Source organism: Balaenoptera ricei, chromosome 2, assembly GCF_028023285.1.
Source record: "Balaenoptera ricei isolate mBalRic1 chromosome 2, mBalRic1.hap2, whole genome shotgun sequence".
NCBI classification, from domain to species: domain Eukaryota; kingdom Metazoa; phylum Chordata; class Mammalia; order Artiodactyla; family Balaenopteridae; genus Balaenoptera; species Balaenoptera ricei.
Window position 1 is genome coordinate 25,284,798 of NC_082640.1, and position 17,864 is coordinate 25,302,661.

A 17,864-nucleotide genomic window follows, 5' to 3' on the forward strand; every position below is an offset into this window, starting at 1 on the left:
CATTGTATATATGTGCCACATCTTCTTTATCCATTCATCTGTTGATAGACACTTAGGTTGCTTCCATGTCCTGGCTATTGTAAATAGAGCTGCAGTCAACATTTTGGTACATGACTCTTGTTGAATTATGGTTTTCTCAGGGTATATGCCCAGTAGTGGGATTGCTGGGTTGTATGGTAGTTGTATTTTTAGTTTTTTAAGGAACCTCCATACTGTTCTCCATAGTGGCTGTATCAATTTACATTCCCACCAACAGTGCAAGAGGGTTCCCTTTTCTCCACACCCTCTCCAGCATTTATTGTTTCTAGATTTTTTGATGATGGCCATTCTGACCGGTGTGAGATGATATCTCATTGTAGTTTTGATTTACATTTCTGTAATGATTAATGATGTTGAGCATTCTTTCACGTGTTTGTTGGCAATCTGTATATCTTCTTTGGAGAAATGTCTATTTAGGTCTTCTGCCAATTTCTGGATTGGGTTGTTTGGTTTTTTGATATTCAGCTGCATGAGTTGCTTGTATGTTTTGGAGATTAATCCTTTGTCAGTTGCTTCATTTGCAAATATTTTCTTCCATTCTGAGGGTTATCTTTTCATCTTGTTTATGGTTTCCTTTGCTGTGCAAAAGCTTTTAAGTTTCATTAGGTCCCATTTGTTTATTTTTGTTTTTATTTCCATTTCTCCAGGAGGTGGGTCAAAAGGATCTTGCTGTGATTTATGTCATAGAGTGTTCTGCCTGTGTTTTCCTCTAAGAGTTTGATGGTGTCTGGCCTTACATTTAGGTCTTTAATCCATTTTGAGTTTATTTTTGTGTATGGTGTTAGGGAGTGTTCTAATTTCATTATTTTACATGTAGCTGTCCAGTTTTCCCAGCACCACTTATTGAACAGGCTGTCTTTACTGTATATTCTTGCCTTCTTTATCAAAGATAAGGTGACCATATGTGTGTGGGTTTACCTCTGGGCTTTCTATCCTGTTCCATTGATCTATATTTCTATTTTTGTGCCAGTACCATACTGTCTTGATTACTGTAGCTTTGTAGTATAGTCTGAAGTCAGGGAGCCTGATTCCTCCAGCTCTGTTTTTCTTTCTCAAGATTGCTTTGGCTATTCGGGGTCTTTTGTGTTTCCATACAAATTGTGAAATTTTTTGTTCTAGTTCTGTGAAAAATGCCAGTGGTAGTTTGATAGGGATTGCATTGAATCTGTAGATTCCTTTGGGTAGTAGAGTCATTTTCACAATGTTGATTCTTCCACTCCAAGAACATGGTATATCTCTCCATCTCTTTGTATCATCTTTAATTTCTTTCATCAGTGCCTTATAATTTTCTGTATACAGGTCTTTTGTCTCCTTAGGTAGGTTCATTCCTAGATATTTTATTCTTTTTGTTGCAGTGGTAAATGGGAGTGTTTTCTCAATTTCACTTTCAGATTTTTCATCATTAGTGTATAGGAATGCAAGAGATTTCTGTGCATTAATTTTATATCCTGCTACTTTACCAAATCCATTGATTAGCTCTAGTAGTTTTCTGGTAGCATCTTTAGGATTCTCTATGTATAGTATCATGTCATCTGCAAACAGTGACAGCTTTACTTCTTTTCCAATTTGGATTCCTTTTATTTCTTTTTCTTCTCTGATTGCTGTGGCTAAAACTTCCAAAACTTTGTTGAATAATAGTGGTGAGAGTGGGCTACCTTGTCTTGTTCCTGATCTTAGCGGAAATGGTTTCAGTTTTTCACCATTGAGGATGATGTTGGCTGTGGGTTTGTCATATATGGCCTTTATTATGTTGAGGAAAGTTCCCTCTATGCCTACTTTCTGCAGGGCTTTTATCATAAATGGGTGTTGAATTTTGTCGAAAGCTTTCTCTGCATCTATTGAGATGATCATATGGTTTTTCTCCTTCAGTTTGTTAATATGGTGTATCACGTTGATTGATTTGCGTATATTGAAGAATCCTTGCATTCCTGGGATAAACCCCACTTGATCATAGTGTGTGATCCTTTTAATGTGCTGTTGTATTCTGTTTGCTAGTATTTTGTTGAGGATTTTTGCATCTATGTTCATCAGTGATATTGGCCTGTAGTTTTCTTTCTTTGTGACATCTTAGTCTGGTTTTGGTATTAGAGTGATGGTGGCCTTGTAGAATGAGTTTGGGAGTGTTCCTCCCTCTGCTATATTTTGGAAGAGTTTGAGAAAGATAGGTGTTAGCTCTTCTCAAAATGTTTGATAGAATTCGCCTGCGAAGCCATCTGGTCCTAGGCTTTTGTTTGTTGGAAGATTTTTAATCACAGTTTCAATTTCAGTGCTTGTGATTGGTCTGTTCATATTTTCTATTTCTTCCTGGTTCAGTCTCGGAAGGTTGTGCATTTCTAAGAATTTGTCCATTTCCTCCAGGTTGTCCATTTTATTGGCATATAGTTGCTTGTAGTAATCTCTCATGATCCTTTGTATTTCTGCAGTGTCAGTTGTTACTTCTCCTTTTTCATTTCTAATTCTATTGATTTGAGTCTTCTCCCTTTTTTTCTTGATAAGTCTGGCTAATGGTTTATCAATTTTGTTTATCTTCTCAAAGAACCAGCTTTTAGTTTTATTGATCTTTGCTATTGTTTCCGTCATTTCTTTTTCATTTATTTCTGATCTGATCTTTATGCTTTCTTTCCTTCTGCTAACTTTGGGGTTTTTTTGTGCTTCTTCCTCTAATTGCTTTAGGTGTAAGGTTAGGTTGTTTGAGATGTTTCTTGTTAAGGTAGGATTGTACTGCTATAAACTTCCCTGCTTTTGCTGCATCCCATAGGTTTTGGGTTATTGTGTTTTCATTGTCATTTGTTTCTAGGTATTTTTTGATTTCCTCTTTGATTTCTTCAGTGATCTCTTGGTTATTAAGTAGTGTGTTGTTTAGCCTCCATGTGTTTGTATTTGTTACAGATTTTTTCCTGTAATTGATACCTAGTCTCATAGTGTTGTGGTCAGAAAAGATACTTGATACGATTTCAATTTTCTTAAATTTACCAAGGCTTGATTTGTGACCTAAGATATGATCTATCCTGGAGAATGTTCCATGAGCACTTGAGAAGAATGTGTATTCTGTTGTTTTTGGAGGGAATGTCCTATAAATATCAATTAAGTCCACCTTGTTTAATGTATCATTTAAAGCTTGTGTTTCCTTATTTGTTTTCATTTTTGATGATCTGTCCATTGGTGAAAGTGGGGTGTTAAAGTCCCCTACTATGATTGTGTTACTGCCGATTTCCCCTTTTATGGCTGTTAACATTTGCCTTATGTACTGAGGTGCTCCTATGTTGGGTGCATAAATATTTACAATTGTTATACCTTGTTCTTGGATTGATCCCTTGATCATTATGTAGTGTCCTTCTTTGTCTCTTGTAATAGTCTTTGTTTTAAAGTCTATTTTGTCTGATATGAGAATTGCTACTCCAGCTTTCTCTTGATTTCCATTTGCATGGAATATCTTTTTCCATCCCCTCACTTTCAGTCTGTATGTGTCCCTAGGTCTGAAGTGGGTCTCTTGTAGACAGCATATATATGGGTCTTGTTTTTGTATCCATTCAGCCAGTCTATGTCTTTTGGTTGGAGCATTTAATTCATTTACAGTTAAGGTAATTATTGATATGTATGTTCCTATTACCATTTTCTTAAGTGTTTTGGGTTTATTATTGTAGGTCTTTTCCTTCTCTTGTATTTCCTGCCTAGAGAAGTACATTTGTCGTAAAGCTGGTTTGGTGGTGCTGAATTCTCTTAGCTTTTGCTTGTCTGTAAAGCTTTTAATTTCCCTGTCAAATCTGAATGAGATCCTTGCTGGGTAGAGTAATCTTGGTTGTAGGTTTTTCTCCTTCATCACGTTAAATATGTCCTGCCACTTCCTTCTGGCTTGTAGAGTTTCTGCTGAAAGATCAGCTTTTAACCTTATAGGGATTCCCTTATGTGTTATTTGTTGTTTTTCCCTTGCTGCTTTTAATATTTGTTCTTTGTATTTAATTTTTGATAGTTTGATTAATATGTGTCTTGGCGTGTTTCTCCTTGGACTTATCCTGCATGGGACTCTCTGTGCTTCCTGGACTTGATTAACTATTTCCTTTCCCATATTAGGGAAGTTTTCAACTATAATCTCTCCAAATATTTTCTCAGTCCCTTTCTTTTTCTCTTCTTCTTCTGGGACCCCTATAATTCGAATGTTGGTGCATTTAATGTTGTCCCAGAGGTCTCTGAGACTGTCCTCAATTCTTTTCATTCTTTTTTCTTTATTCTGTTCTGCAGTAGTTATTTCCACTATTTTATCTTCCAGGTCACTTATCCGTTCTTCTGCCTCAGTTACTCTGCTATTGATCCCTTCTAGAGAATTTTTAATTTCATTTATTGTGTTGCTCATCACTGTTTGTTTACTCTTTAGTTCTTCTAGGTCCTTGTTAAACGTTTCTTGTATTTTCTGCATTCTGTTTCCAAGATTTTGGATCATCTTTACTATCATTATTCTGAATTCTTTTTCAGGTAGACTGCCTATTTCCTCTTCATTTGTTAGGTCTGGTGGGTTTTTGCCTTGCTCCTTCATCTGCCGTGTGTTTTTCTGTCTTCTCATTTTGCTTATCTTACTGTGTTTGGGGTCTCCTTTTCGCAGGCTGCAGGTTCGTAGTTCCCGTTGTTTTTGGTGTCTGTCCCCAGTGGCCAATGTTGGATCAGTGGGTTGTGTAGGCTTCCTGGTGGAGGGGACTAGTGCCTGTATTCTGGTGGGCAGATCCATGTCTGGTCGTGTGTTTTGGGGTGTCTGTGGCCTTATGATTTTAGGCAGCCTCTCTACTAATGGGGTTGTGTTCCTGTCTTGCTAGTTGTTTGGCATAGGGTGTCCTGCACTGTAGCTTGCTGGTTGTTGAGTGGAGCTGGGTCTTGGCGTTGAGATGGAGATATCTGGGAGATTTTTGCCATTTGATATTACATGGAGCTGGGAGGTCTCTTGTGGACCAGTGTCCTGAACTTGGCTCTCCCACCTCAGAGGCACAGCCCTGATGCCTGGCTGGAGCACCAAGAGCCTGTCATCCACACAGCTCAGAATAGAAGGGAGACATGAAAGAAGATAAAATAAAATAAAATAAGTTATTAAAATAAAAAATATTAAGAAAAAAATTTTTAAGTAATAAAAAAAACACTGGACAGACAGAACTGTAGGACAAATGGTAAAAGCAAAGCTATACAGACAAAATCACACACAGAAGCATACACATACACACTCACAAAAAGAGAAAAAGGGAAAAATATATATATATTGTTGCTCCCAAATCCCACCTCCTCTTTTTGGGATGATTCGTTGTCTATTCAGGTATTTAACAGATGCAGGTACATCAAGTTGATTGTGGAGATTTAATCCGCTGCTCCTGAGGCTGCTGGGAGAGATTTCCCTTTCTCTTCTTTGTTCACACAGCTCCTGGGGTTCAGCTTTGGATTTGGCCCCACCTCTGTGTGTAGGTGGCCTGAGGGCGTCTGTTCTTCACCCAGACAGGATGGGGTTAGAGGAGCAGCTGATTTGGGGGCTCTGGCTCACTCAGGCCAGGGGGAGGGAGGGGTACGGATGCGGGGCGAGCCTGCGGCGGCAGAGGCCGACGTGACATTGCACCAGCCTGAGGCGCGCCGTGCGTTCCCCCAGGGAAGTTGTCCCCGGATCAGGGGACCCTGGCAGTGGTGGGCTGCACCGGCTCCCGGGAGGGGCAGTGTGGAGAGTGACCTGTGCTCGCACACAGGCTTCTTGGTGGCTGCAGCAGCAGCCTTAGGGTTTCATGCCCGTCTCTGGGGTCCGCGCTGATAGCCGCGGCTCGCGCCCGTCTCTGGGGTCCGCGTTGTTAGCCGTGGCTCGCGCCCGTCTCTGGAGCTCGTTTAGGCGGCGCTCTGAATCCCCTCTCCTCGCGCACCAGGAAACAAAGAGGTAAGAAAAAGTCTCTTGCCTCTTCGGCAGCTCCAGACCTTTTCCCGGACTCCCTCCCGGCTAGCTGTGGCGCACTAGTCCCTTCAGGCTGTGTTCACGCAGCCAACCCCAGTCCTCTCCCTGCGATCCGACCGAAACCCGAGTCTCAGCTCCCAGCCCCGCCCGCCCCGGCCGGTGAGCAGACAAGCCTCTCGGGCTGGTGAGAGCTGGTCGGCACCGAGCCTCTGTGCGGGAATCTCTCCGCTTTGCCCTCCGCACCCCTGTGGCTGCGCTCTCCTCCGTGGCTCCGAAGCTTCCCCCCTCTGCCACCCGCAGTCTCTGCCCGTGAAGGGGCTTCCTAATGTGTGGAAACCTTTGCTCCTTCACAGCTCCCTCCCGCTGGTGCAGGTCCCGTCCCTATTCTTTTGTCTCTGTTTTTTCTTTTTTCTTTTGCCCTACCCAGGTACTTGGGCAGTTTCTTGCCTTTTGGAAGGTCTGAGGTCTTTTGCCAGCGTTCAGTAGGTGTCCTGTAGGAGTTGTTGCACATGTAGATTTCTGATGTATTTGTGGGGAGGAAGGTGATCTCCACGTCTTACTCTTCTGCCATCTTGAGGCTCCTCCAAAGATGAGGCACTTTTGAATAAATACTTTTGCAAAAGCATCTGAGTTTAACAATAACCCTCTGTAATGACAAAGACTTTAAAAAGAATATGGTTAAAGATCTAATGAGAGTTCATTTGATAAGGAAATGTAGTTATTTCTGTGATACACATTTTAAAATAATAACTGGAAGTATGGCTGATTACGTTATACCAGGACATATCAATTTTGGGAATACTTATATATCTATACAAATACAACATACAGGAGGCTTAGTGTTACTTTCTGACAGTGCTTCCCATGCAATTTAGCATGACAAATAAACCTAGTTTGTTTTCTCTCCTTATAAAAAGAGAGATGTTAAACTAATCTTTTGAAATGTTCCTGGGGCTCTCTGGAAAATCTCAGAGTTGGTTTGAGGTCAAAAAGATTTCATTTAGAATTTGATTTGTGGGAAGTTTGTCAAAAACATCAAAAGGTTTAAAAATACTTGGTCAAATAGGACATAGAACACTGTGAAATAGTAGTTATCCATTTGATAAATTGAAGACTTCGCAGGTAAATATAGAAAGTTAAGTAATTGTTTAAAATATCTTATCTCTTTTAATAGAGAAGACTCAGTTTTAAGTAATCAAAGATCTGATAAAGATAATGGGAATCACAGGAAGTTATTTTGCAAAACCTTTCACAGTAGCTTATCAGAAGTAGACTAATAGTGCAAAAGAACTTTTCCTTGTAAGAAAGAGAAAACCAATTTTAATTTTTACTAAAACTTTTTTTTAACTTAAATAAATTCATTCCAATCTTAGATAGCTTAACCATGCATAAAATTTAGTTCCCAAGATTCTTTTTCCCACAACTCTCTACAGTTTTTTCCAATGTTTTCCCTTTTTCCCATTCTGAAATAACCACTCTCCATTTAGAACAAAATTACTTTCTTTTTCCTCAACAAAAATACATCTCTATTCCTCATACCTTCCTTTGTCAAAATCACACATCCTACTTTCCTTGCATACAGAGATATCCACCTTATTATTTCCAATAGCTTTAATTGTATATATTAGAATGTTTAACCCTAAAAATACTTAATTTTAGTGAAAATAAAGAAGTAAACAACTGTAAACTGTGTTTTACGTTAGCATTCTGTGGCTTAATATAGTTTTTAAAATTTTTTGAAACATATCCTTTCTGATAGTAAATATTTCAGTATGGCACAAAAAAGTGTTTACTAATAGACCCAAATATCTTTAGTTGCTCCGTAGGAAGCCAAAAGTAGATAAACCTGTGTTCAGTAATTAGTGTTTCAATATTCTATCTTATTTGGAAATTATCTAGATATTTAATGCCTATCCATCATTTAACTTAGCAAAACTTTGTTTCAGGTTACCACAAAGTTTTGAGGAAACTCTTTTAAAAGTTACCTAAAACCTTTTATGCCATTTACATCTATTTAATTCACTTGTTCTCAATAATTATGTTTAGATTACCCACAAAAACTTTGTGAGACATTAGACAAAGTCAACCATCACCCCCGAGCTATTTTTCTTGCTGAAAACGTCGTAACAGAGATAACATGAACTAATTTGAGTAGTAAAACAAGTAAAGTTGTACATCTGCATTATTTTCAATGCTAATAATTCTTAAGACACATTTTAATTACAATCCAACAAACTTCAACTAGCTTTTATTTACCAAGGATTATCTCAGACCATGTGAAATTTGAGAAGCATTTGGGTTAGTTTCTATTACCAGCATACCTTGCTTTATTGCACTTCACAAATACTGCATTTTTTTTTTATAAATCTAAGCTTTATGGCAACCCTGCATTGAGCAAGTCTGCCGGTGCCATTTTTCCAACAGCGTTTTCTCACCATGTCTGCGTCACATTTTGTTAATTCTTGCAGCATTTCAAACTTTTTAATATTATATTTGTTATGGTGGTCTGTGATTAGTGATCTTTGATGTTACTACTATAATTGCTTTGTTGCACCATGAACTATGTTCATGTAAGACAGCAAACTTAACTGGCAAATGTTATGTGTGTTCTGATTGCTCTGCTGACCCGCCGTTTCTCTGTCTCTCTCCCTCTCTTTGGGTTCCCCCCTAGTCCCTGAGACACATTATTGAAAGTAAGGCCAGCTAATAACCCTACAATGGCCTCTAAGTATTTAGTGAAAGGAAGAGTCACGCATCTCTCACTTTAAATCAAAAGCTAGAAATTATTAGGCTTAGTGAGGAAGGCATGTTGAAACCTAAGATCAGTCGAAAGGTAGGCCTCTTGCACCAACCATTAGCCAAGGTGTAAATGCAAAGGAAAAGTTCTTGAAGGAAATGAAAAGTGCTATTCCAGTGAACACAGGAATGATAAGAAAATGATACAGTCTTATTGCGGATAGTCTGGATAACTCAAATCAGCCACATATTCCCTTAAGCCAAAGCCTAACCCAGAGCAAGGCCCTACTCTCTCCAACTCTATGAAGGCTGAGAGAGGTGAGGAAGCTGCAGAAGAGAAATCTGAAGCTAGCAGAGGTTGGTTCATGAGGTTGAAGGAAAGAAGCCATATACATAACATCAAAGTGCAAGGTGAAGCAGCAAGTGCTGATGTAGAAGCTGCTACAAATTATCTACAAGCTTTAGCGAAGATAATTAACCAAAGTGGCTCCACTAACAACAAATTTTCAATGTAGATGATAGAGCCTTATAATGGAAGAAGATGCCATCTAGGACTTCCATAGCTAGAGAGAAGTCGGTGCCTGGCTTCAAAGGGCAGACTGACTCTCTTGTTAGGGGCAAATGCAGCTGTGACTTTAAGTTGAAGCCAATGCTCATTTACCATTCCCAAAATCCTAGGGCCCTTAAGAATTATGCTAAATCTACCCTGCCTGGCTCTATAAATGGAACAACGAAGCCTGGATGACTAGTACATCTGTTTACAACATGGTTTACTGAATATTTTCAGTTCACTGTTGAGATCTACTGCTCAGAAAAAAAAAAAAAAAAAAAGTTCCTTTCAAAATATTACTGCTCTTTGCAATGCGCCTGGTCACCCAAGAGCCCTGATCGAGATATAAAATGAGATTACTATTGTCTTCATGCTTGCTAGCACAGCATCCATTCTGCAGCCCATAGATCAAGGTGTGAATTCAACCTCCAAGTCTTATGATTTAAGAAATGCATTTTATAAGACTAAATCTGCCATAAACGGTGATTCCTCTGATGGATCTGGGCAAAGTAAATCGAAAACCTTGTGGAAAGAATTCACCATTCTAGATGCCGTTAAGAACATTTGTGATTCACGGGAAGAAATCAAAATGTCAACATTAACAGGAGTTTAAAAGAATTTGATTCCAACCCTCATGGATGGCTTTTCGGCATCCAAGCCTTCAAGTGGAGGCAGTAACTGCAGATGTGGTGGAAACAGCAGGAGAACTAGAATTAGAAGTGGAGGCCGAAGATGTGACTGAATTGATGCAATCCCATGATCAAATAATTTTAATGGATGAGGAGTTACTTCTATGGATGAGCAAAGAAAGTGGTTTCTTGGTTTAGAATCTACCTCTGGTAAAGATGCTGTGAAGATTGTTATATAAACTTAGCTGATAGAGCAGTGGCAGGGTTTGAGAGGATTGACTCCAGTTCTGAAAGTTCTGTGGGTAAAATGCTATCAAACAGCATTGCCTGCTATGGAGAAATCATTCATGAAAGGAAGTGTCAATCGAGCAAACCTCAATGTTGTCTTATTTTAAGAAATTACCATAGTTACACCTACCTTCAGCGACCACCACTCTGATTAGTCAGCAGTCACCAGCACTGAGGTAAGACCCTCCACCAGCAAAAAGATTATGACTTGATGAAGGCTCAGAGGATGATTAGCATTTTTTAGCAATAAAGTATTTTTAATTAAGGTATATATATGTATTTTTCAAGGCATAATGCTATTGCACACTTAATAGCCTACAGTATAGTGTAAACATAACCTTTATATGCACTAGGAAATCAAAAAATTTGTGTGACTTGCTTTATTATGATATTAGCCTTATTGTGAGGGTCTGGAGCTCAACCTGCAATATCACCGAGGGATGCAGGTATATTTCTGGGAGTTTTAGGAATACTTAATTCATATAAGTGCTTAATTTTCTTCAAACCAATTAAATTGAGCTTTTTTTTTTTTTTTTTACAATTTTAGTAATACCATTAAGAGGTGAAAACTACCATACACATACAACACATATACACAGACACATAAACATAGAGAGGTGCAAACAGAGACATTATAGCTTTCATTTTAAAATTACTACCATGAATCAGCTACAATAATACAAAATTCACTACTTATAAAAGCAGCTGAATCTAAGTTGTTTACCTGGTGGAGGGAATAAGTTAAGGTTACCCGCTCAGGCGGCTAAAGCTTTTTCACTAATGTTTGTGGGGAAGACACTTATAAGATGTTTTGTTCACCTAAGTTTCAAATGACCTTCCCCCTTTTGTTTTCCTTCTAATAAGAATTACCTCCCTAAAGTTTATATAACATTTACATCTCAAAGGCACAGGGATAGAATATAAGTTCCTCCAAGAAGGACTTTGGTTTTCTAAGGCCAGAATTTTTCCAATACATACACGCCTTTTGAGATAAATAGGGAAGGTGGTGGGATTGGTGAAAGGAATAGTTGGATTTTTGAACTGCCTCTAGAGCTGAATTTCTAGTCTTGCAAAATTTTTAAGATCATGACAGTAGCTCTCAATTCCTCAAAGAATTGGGTTGCAGCCTAAATGATATCATAAATTGATCCACCCCATCCAACTAAATTATCCTTAATTCGCTTTTTTTTTTCTTTTATATCAGGGAGAAGATTTCTAACTAAGATGGAAATCAAAAGATCTCTATGTTCTGGATTTAGAGCTGTTTGCCTTTGGAATGTTTTAGTAAATCCTTTCACAAAGGCTTTAGAAGGTTTTTCTTTCCCTCTGGGGTGTACATAGTTTTATTTTGGCTTAGGGGAAGAGGCCTAAAAAAAAAAAATTCCTATGAGCTTCCAATTTCTGACCAACTTCTTACCACTGAGCTACTTTTCAAAGAAATCCTTATAAATATCTATCTTGCCAGTTTTCAGTCGGGACAAACAGCAGATATTTCTTGCAGTATTGAACAACCCCTTGTACTTGATGTCCCCAAAGGGGGTACAACAGTTATTATATTTTCCTCTCTTTATCATGTACTACAAGAGGTCCAGGGGAGCTGACCCTCACCTTAGCTGGCTTCTGCCAGTTTTCCTGGGATCACATCTGCAGGCTCTGAGTGGGGTTTAATGCAGACAGTATAGCTCTGGTATCTGCCAAAACTCGGTAATTGTTTTTCATTCATTTTAATTTTAGTTTGCCTTAGCTGCTTAAGGGAATAATGTAGCAGTTTACCAGAAAATCCCTCAGAGTCTCGACCATCCTGGGAAGCGCCCTTTTGGGGGCCCTCCTTTAAGGGTAGATACGGGGCTGTCTGTAAAGCCACTGACTTGGTGGATTTTCTGGTCCTGTTGCCTCTTTAGAGTAGAAAGACACTTAAGACCGGATTACTAGAATGAGTATTCAAATAAAGGAGGACAGAAGGTTATATAACGTTCATTTTACCGGCTCTTTTAGGTACCTGTTGTGCCTTTAATTTTTCATTAGCCTTTTGCAACAAATTTTTCAATGAAGCTATCTTGGCATCTTGAAGCCTTTTGAAGGCTTCTGCATGCCAGTTAAAATAAGTATCCCCATTCTGTTTGTTTGATTTGGGAGCCCTTACTTTCAAGGGCACTTCTCAAATGATCTCAACTAATTGGAACTTTCCTCATAATGGTCGTTGCAGTCTCTCCAAGGGCCGGCAGCGTTTGGTAGGACCCTTAGCCACAAAGGTAGTTCAACCACGTTTCTGTCCAGCCGTCTTTTGGAGACCCCCATCCTGACAGTTGCCAGGCTAAGTTCTCAGAACCCCAAACAATCCTAAGTTATTTTTAGTAAGATTTTTGCCATTTTGGTAGATATCTGCAGCTTCTGGAATTATAGTTCTTAGATATACAACAAGCACGTGGCACACTTAACTCTTTAGAATTTAAAGGTCTCATTTTATCGGGCTACGCCTTTGGGTCTCTCTCGGAGCCAGGTGAATAAGAGGGATATGCCGCGGGGTTGGAGGTTGTGCTGTGTTTTATAGTGTGCCTCACTGCATGGAAGTTTTGAGGTTGGCAGCTGACCTAGTGTCACTCTAACCCATTCCATGACCAACTGGTCCTAACACAGGAGTTTCTGTGTTAGGTGGTGAGCATTCTGACAGTTTAAATGCTTGATCCATGGCCACCAATTTTGTGGCTTTTCTTGCTTCTGAAATTCCCATCCACAATAGCCTTTATCTACACAAGACAAACAAACACGCACCTTAACACACCAGCAGTAACCAAGAGATGTCACTGCAGCCCGGCCAAGGCAAAGACCTTGCACACCAACAATTCCCAACATGGAACCAGGGACTGGGCGAAGGACCGAACCAGCAAACCCCAAAGAATGGGGAACCACAGCTGCCACCAGCAGCTCCCAGCATGCAATCTGGAGGAGGATTCCAAACAGATGGGGAACTGCAGACTAAACCACCAGCAGCTCCCAGCATGGAATCTGGAGGAGGATTCCAAACAGATGGGGAACTGCAGACTAAACCACCAGCAGCTCCCAGCATGGAACTAGGGGTTCCAATCAAATGGGGGACTGGATAGCCAATTAAGTTAGATCAGGAGCCCGACGCAAAGAGCAGAGCTCAAAACCGAGGGGAACTTACCCACGGCCCTCGCGACGGCGGGAAAGATGCTCTCAAAGTGTCCTTCCCTGTGTCTCGTGTTGTCCTCAGAGCCATCAGATGTTTCCTTCGGATCCCGTCACCATCACTAAATCTGTTAAGACACAAAATTGAGCTGAGTAAGTTTAGAACTCTAATTGGCTTTATTCAGTGACTAACGAATTGCAGCATCCCATCTAGCAACTGACAGGGAGCTCTGGGGAGTTGCATGAAATGAAGACTTTATAGGCAGAAATGGGGGAGGGACAAGGAAAAGGGCAGAATGTTTCAGGCAGGATCACCTTCCCTTAGGGAAGAAGGGGTTCTATCAGGGGCATTACCCGTCTTGCACTGACCAGAAAGATCCAGACTGACCGCTTAAGATTACATCGCTGGGGAAGGTTGGAACTGCAAATAGGTTAGGTATTAAGTCTCAGTTTGGCGATGTGGGCTTAACACAAGTGACTCCATTTGGGGACTATTATCTCTTTAAGGAAAAGATACATCTAACACTTCTTTGGGTTTTTTTTAAGGAACTAATTTTTCCTTAGAAATGAAAAGTGGACTGTGGCCTGCTTTCATCTGTGTCTCCTTTGAATCCTGAAAGGCCCGTCTGTGTTCAGGTAGTTTCAGTAGCCTTACAATTTCACACCTACAAGACGTTTTAGATCATATGAGCACATCTCCGGGCCTCTCCCCCCAGGCTGAATGTGAGTGAAGGCCCAAAGGTTTTGCAGGCTTCCGAACGTCAGGAGTGAGGATGGTAGTGTTAATTCATGTATTTGCACCACTGCCCTCGACTTCCACACGCCCTGTCTGAACCAGGTGACCCTTGTGTGTCAGCATTACTGTGCAACGTCTCTTTTCTGAAAAAGAAAACTGAGTTTCACTTTCCCTTTATAGAACACACGAGGCTTAACGTCCAGGGTGCCCTCACTCATGATTTCAGAGCAGGAGTTGACGCCTGACGCTTCACGTGACTTTCAACAGGTCACCGAACCTTTCTTTGTAACCTTCGTTGTCCCCTTTTAGCCTCCAAAGGGATAATGTTTAAAAAAGAAAATAGCATTTGGGGAGAAGTTTGAATCCTTCATGGAGAAAGTGCCATAGGAACTGCAAGTTGTTATTATTTGAAATAGAAGAAAAATGACTTCAGCATGGCAGTTTTTTTAAAAGTATGTCATTCTGAAATTCCCATAGTTTGAAGGTAAAATCCATCTGAGATTGCCAGAAGGTTTTTCATGTCAAGCATTTGATTCAGAAACTACCTCGTCTGAAGCTTTCAAAAAACTCTTTAATCCACAAACCCTCCAGCTGAGTTAGGAGTGTGAGCAACTATCACAATTTTAACAGGAAAAGAAAACCCACATCCTCAAAAACACTTATCCACGAACTAAGACAAGAATTAACTCTTTGTGTTGTCCCCATTTGTAAGTAACGGAGAAGTCTCTTCTCTTTACAGGACTCTGGCAGTTTTCTGATACAAAGATTGCTGGAAAATTGTTATTTCAGAAATGACACATCACTTTGATGTGCTTCAGATGTCCTTTCTGTGCAACTCAAGTATGATTCAGCAGATGTTAGATTCACAGTAAACGTACCCAAAAGAGTCAATTTACAGTAGACACGTGGTAAATCCCTGTTGTACTCAAAAAGCTTGCCTTACACACCCCCCCTCACAAGACGCTGGTGATAATAGGCGATCAGTGAACAAATATGCAGGAATTCTGTGACTACACATGTTGCCTGCTGCATCTGAAATGCCGTGCCCTTTCCGCACACCTGCTTTTAAGCTCACAGGTATTTTCTCACCTTTCTGTGATTTGTTTCTTCAAGGCTCGTGTGCCCACACTGTTCGTCTGTTCCTCCATCAGCTGTTCTCCCAAAGCCGCAGAACACCACCTTCCCTCGAAACATAGACGTTTTGCATCTCCTTCCAGGGTATCCTGGAAAGTAACCTCTCTTGTCTGTGAAGCTACTCGCCCTCCTTTGAAGGGTCAGAGAGGATCTCCCCCCTAAATGTCTTTCAGATTCACCAAATCCTACTTAGTGACCATTACCTTTCACCTCCTCAGGCTTCTCAGCTGACAAGACCCAGAAAGGTGGTTTTGTTCCTGTGGTTTGCCCCTTTCTGTGACTGCTTTCAGATGCATTTATTTGGTTTCTCCATTTAAATAGTACTTTCCCTTGATATCCAGAAGCATGTTTTCTCTCTTTTTAAAAAATTATCCCACAGCATTCTAGATAATGTTCTTGGGGTAGGGGAAGAAAAATAGAAAGAAATGGTCTTCTGGTAAATTACATTGGCTGACTGTGGCACGTCTGCCAGCATCCTCAGGTTCCAGAAAGGCTGGCCGAGAGGAGAGGACGTCCACCCTTGGTGTCCACTCTTCCACCCCTCTGTGCCCTTCAAGTCCATTATCTCTTCCTCGACCCAAGCTCCCTTGATCTTGTGCCCCTAGCAGCCTTGTGGACTCTCTACCTTGACCTCAAAATCATTCTTATCTACCTCTCGTCTCTCCACAGTAACACTTAGGTCACTTATGTGTCCTTTTCTCAGCTGACAGTCTTAGAGAAAATACACGATCAATAGCAAACGGCAGCCTAATACGTGTCATTCCCAGCGTTCTTCCAACAGGACACCTGGAGGTGCATCCCCCTATTCAACCAAAGACCACGTGCGTTGGAGGGGACACGGCACACACCTCAAGGAAAGGATAAATGCAGGACTCTGCAAACAGGCAGTGGTTGACACTGTGGGAATACGTGAGAGTTGGGATAAACCCACGGAAGTGGTTCAAGGACCAAACCAAAGCAAAGCCCCCTCGTAAGGAGGAGGGGGAAGAAGAGGGAAAGTGACAGCTCAGATCCCTCAGGGAGGTGAGGGGAGGACCAGGGGAGTAGGGTCAGTGGAAGCCAGGAGAGAGAAGGATGTCAGGAAAGAGGGGCCCGTGGGGTCAGGCTGGTGAGGAGCCCACCTGTTGACTGTCATTTAGGGGGAACAGAAGGAAGCATCCTACTGGGAGGCTGAGGACGTATGTCAGGTGAAAGAGGGGTGGCTGGCGGGTGGGTGAACTTGGTGGTTACACGGCAGTCTTTCAGAAAGTGTTTCCCCGAAGGTGGAGGCTTGTTATGATCACAGGGTTCAAGGGTTACGAGTAATGGAAAATGCTCCAAAAGGGGAGGAATTTGTGATGGAAGATTCTGGAAGAGGAAGGGGTTAGGATACAGCAAACACAAGGAGAGGGGTCACTTCTGAGAGAGGACGTGTGAGGAAGAGGCAGGAGAGAGAGACTAAGAAGAGGAGGAAATCTGGGAGGGCTCACCGTGGTGGTGATCACCGCAATAAGTAAAGTAGGAAGTGTCTCCAGGCTGGAAATGAGAGGGACAGGAACGGGACCGTGGAGACAGAAGAAAGGGCTTGACATGTCAGCAGTAGGAGCTCCAGTAAAGGCTGAGTAACACACAGAAGCACAAATTGCGAGTGACCATCTAAGGGCCAGAGTTTGGAGACAAAGTACGTGATGGAAATTTCCCAGGGACGGAAAACTGGCAAAGTGAAAACAATCTTCAACACAAGTAAGTTGAAATAAAACTTACTGTGTAACTTCTACCACCATTTTATAATGATTTGTATTTATCCAGAATGTGAATGAGCTCTTAAATCCTAGGTGTTCAATAGGTTAAAAGAAATAAACAGTAATTCTCCAAGAAACTATGAAAAAAAATATTTCTAGAAGAGCAGTTACAAATATTTTAAGTGGACGCTATCAACCAAAATAAAGATGTGTTTTTAGAAGTCATATTTTTCAGATTTTTAAGTAGAAACTGCAGTGCTACCTTCTTTGTGTAATTTCTACCTTGATAGGGTGAATAAACATTAGAATTTAGTAGAACTTAATAGTCTCCATCTTCTTCAGGCATTATTTTATTAATATTTTTATGAACTCCACATGAGGAAGACTCTAAAGAAGGTTTTTCTTCTTGTACATTTGTATTTTAATGCATTAGCTGGTCTATAGCTAGTAGCGTTTTTTGGTGTTTTTTTTTTTAATAGACTATTTTTTAGAGCAGATTTAGGTTCACAGAAAAACTGAGTGGAAAGTACAGAGACTTCTCATGCATCCCCTTCCTCTCTCCACACCTCACACATTCCCCTGTTTTTAACTATTTATTTATTTAATTTTTGGCCATGCAGTGCAGCTTGTGGGAGCCTAGTTCCCGGACCAGGGATCGAACCCTGGCCCTCGGCAGTGAGAGCACGGAGTCCTGACCACTGGACCCCAGGGAATCCCCATGAACATCTTGCTTTGGTCTAGTGTGTTTGTTATAACTGATGCGTCATATTTATATATTATTATTACCTAAAGTCCATAGTTTATGTTAGGGGTTTTGTATTGAACATTCTATGGGTTTTGACAAATGTCTGACATGCATTCACCATTACAGCATCATAGAGAATAGTTTCACTGTCCTAAAAATCCTCTGTGCTCTACCTGTTCATCCCTCCCGCCTCCCACCCCCCAGCCCATGGTAACCACTGATTTTTTT

The 17,864-nt window shown here is 40.7% G+C and overlaps 1 protein-coding gene and 1 long non-coding RNA gene across 4 annotated transcripts in view; one reads left to right on the top strand and one right to left on the bottom strand.

The window, feature by feature from the left end:
* Positions 1–17,864, top strand: part of PRKCQ (protein kinase C theta) — a 154,265-nt gene that overhangs the window by 91,321 nt on the left and 45,080 nt on the right. The window lies entirely within an intron of this gene.
* The window catches only part of LOC132358841 (uncharacterized), a 234,637-nt gene that overhangs the window by 11,381 nt on the left and 205,392 nt on the right, over positions 1–17,864 (bottom strand). Inside the window, exon 5 of the long non-coding RNA XR_009500585.1 lies at positions 13,317–13,428. This is a non-coding gene — a long non-coding RNA (uncharacterized LOC132358841). The remainder of the gene's footprint in view (positions 1–13,316; positions 13,429–17,864) is intronic.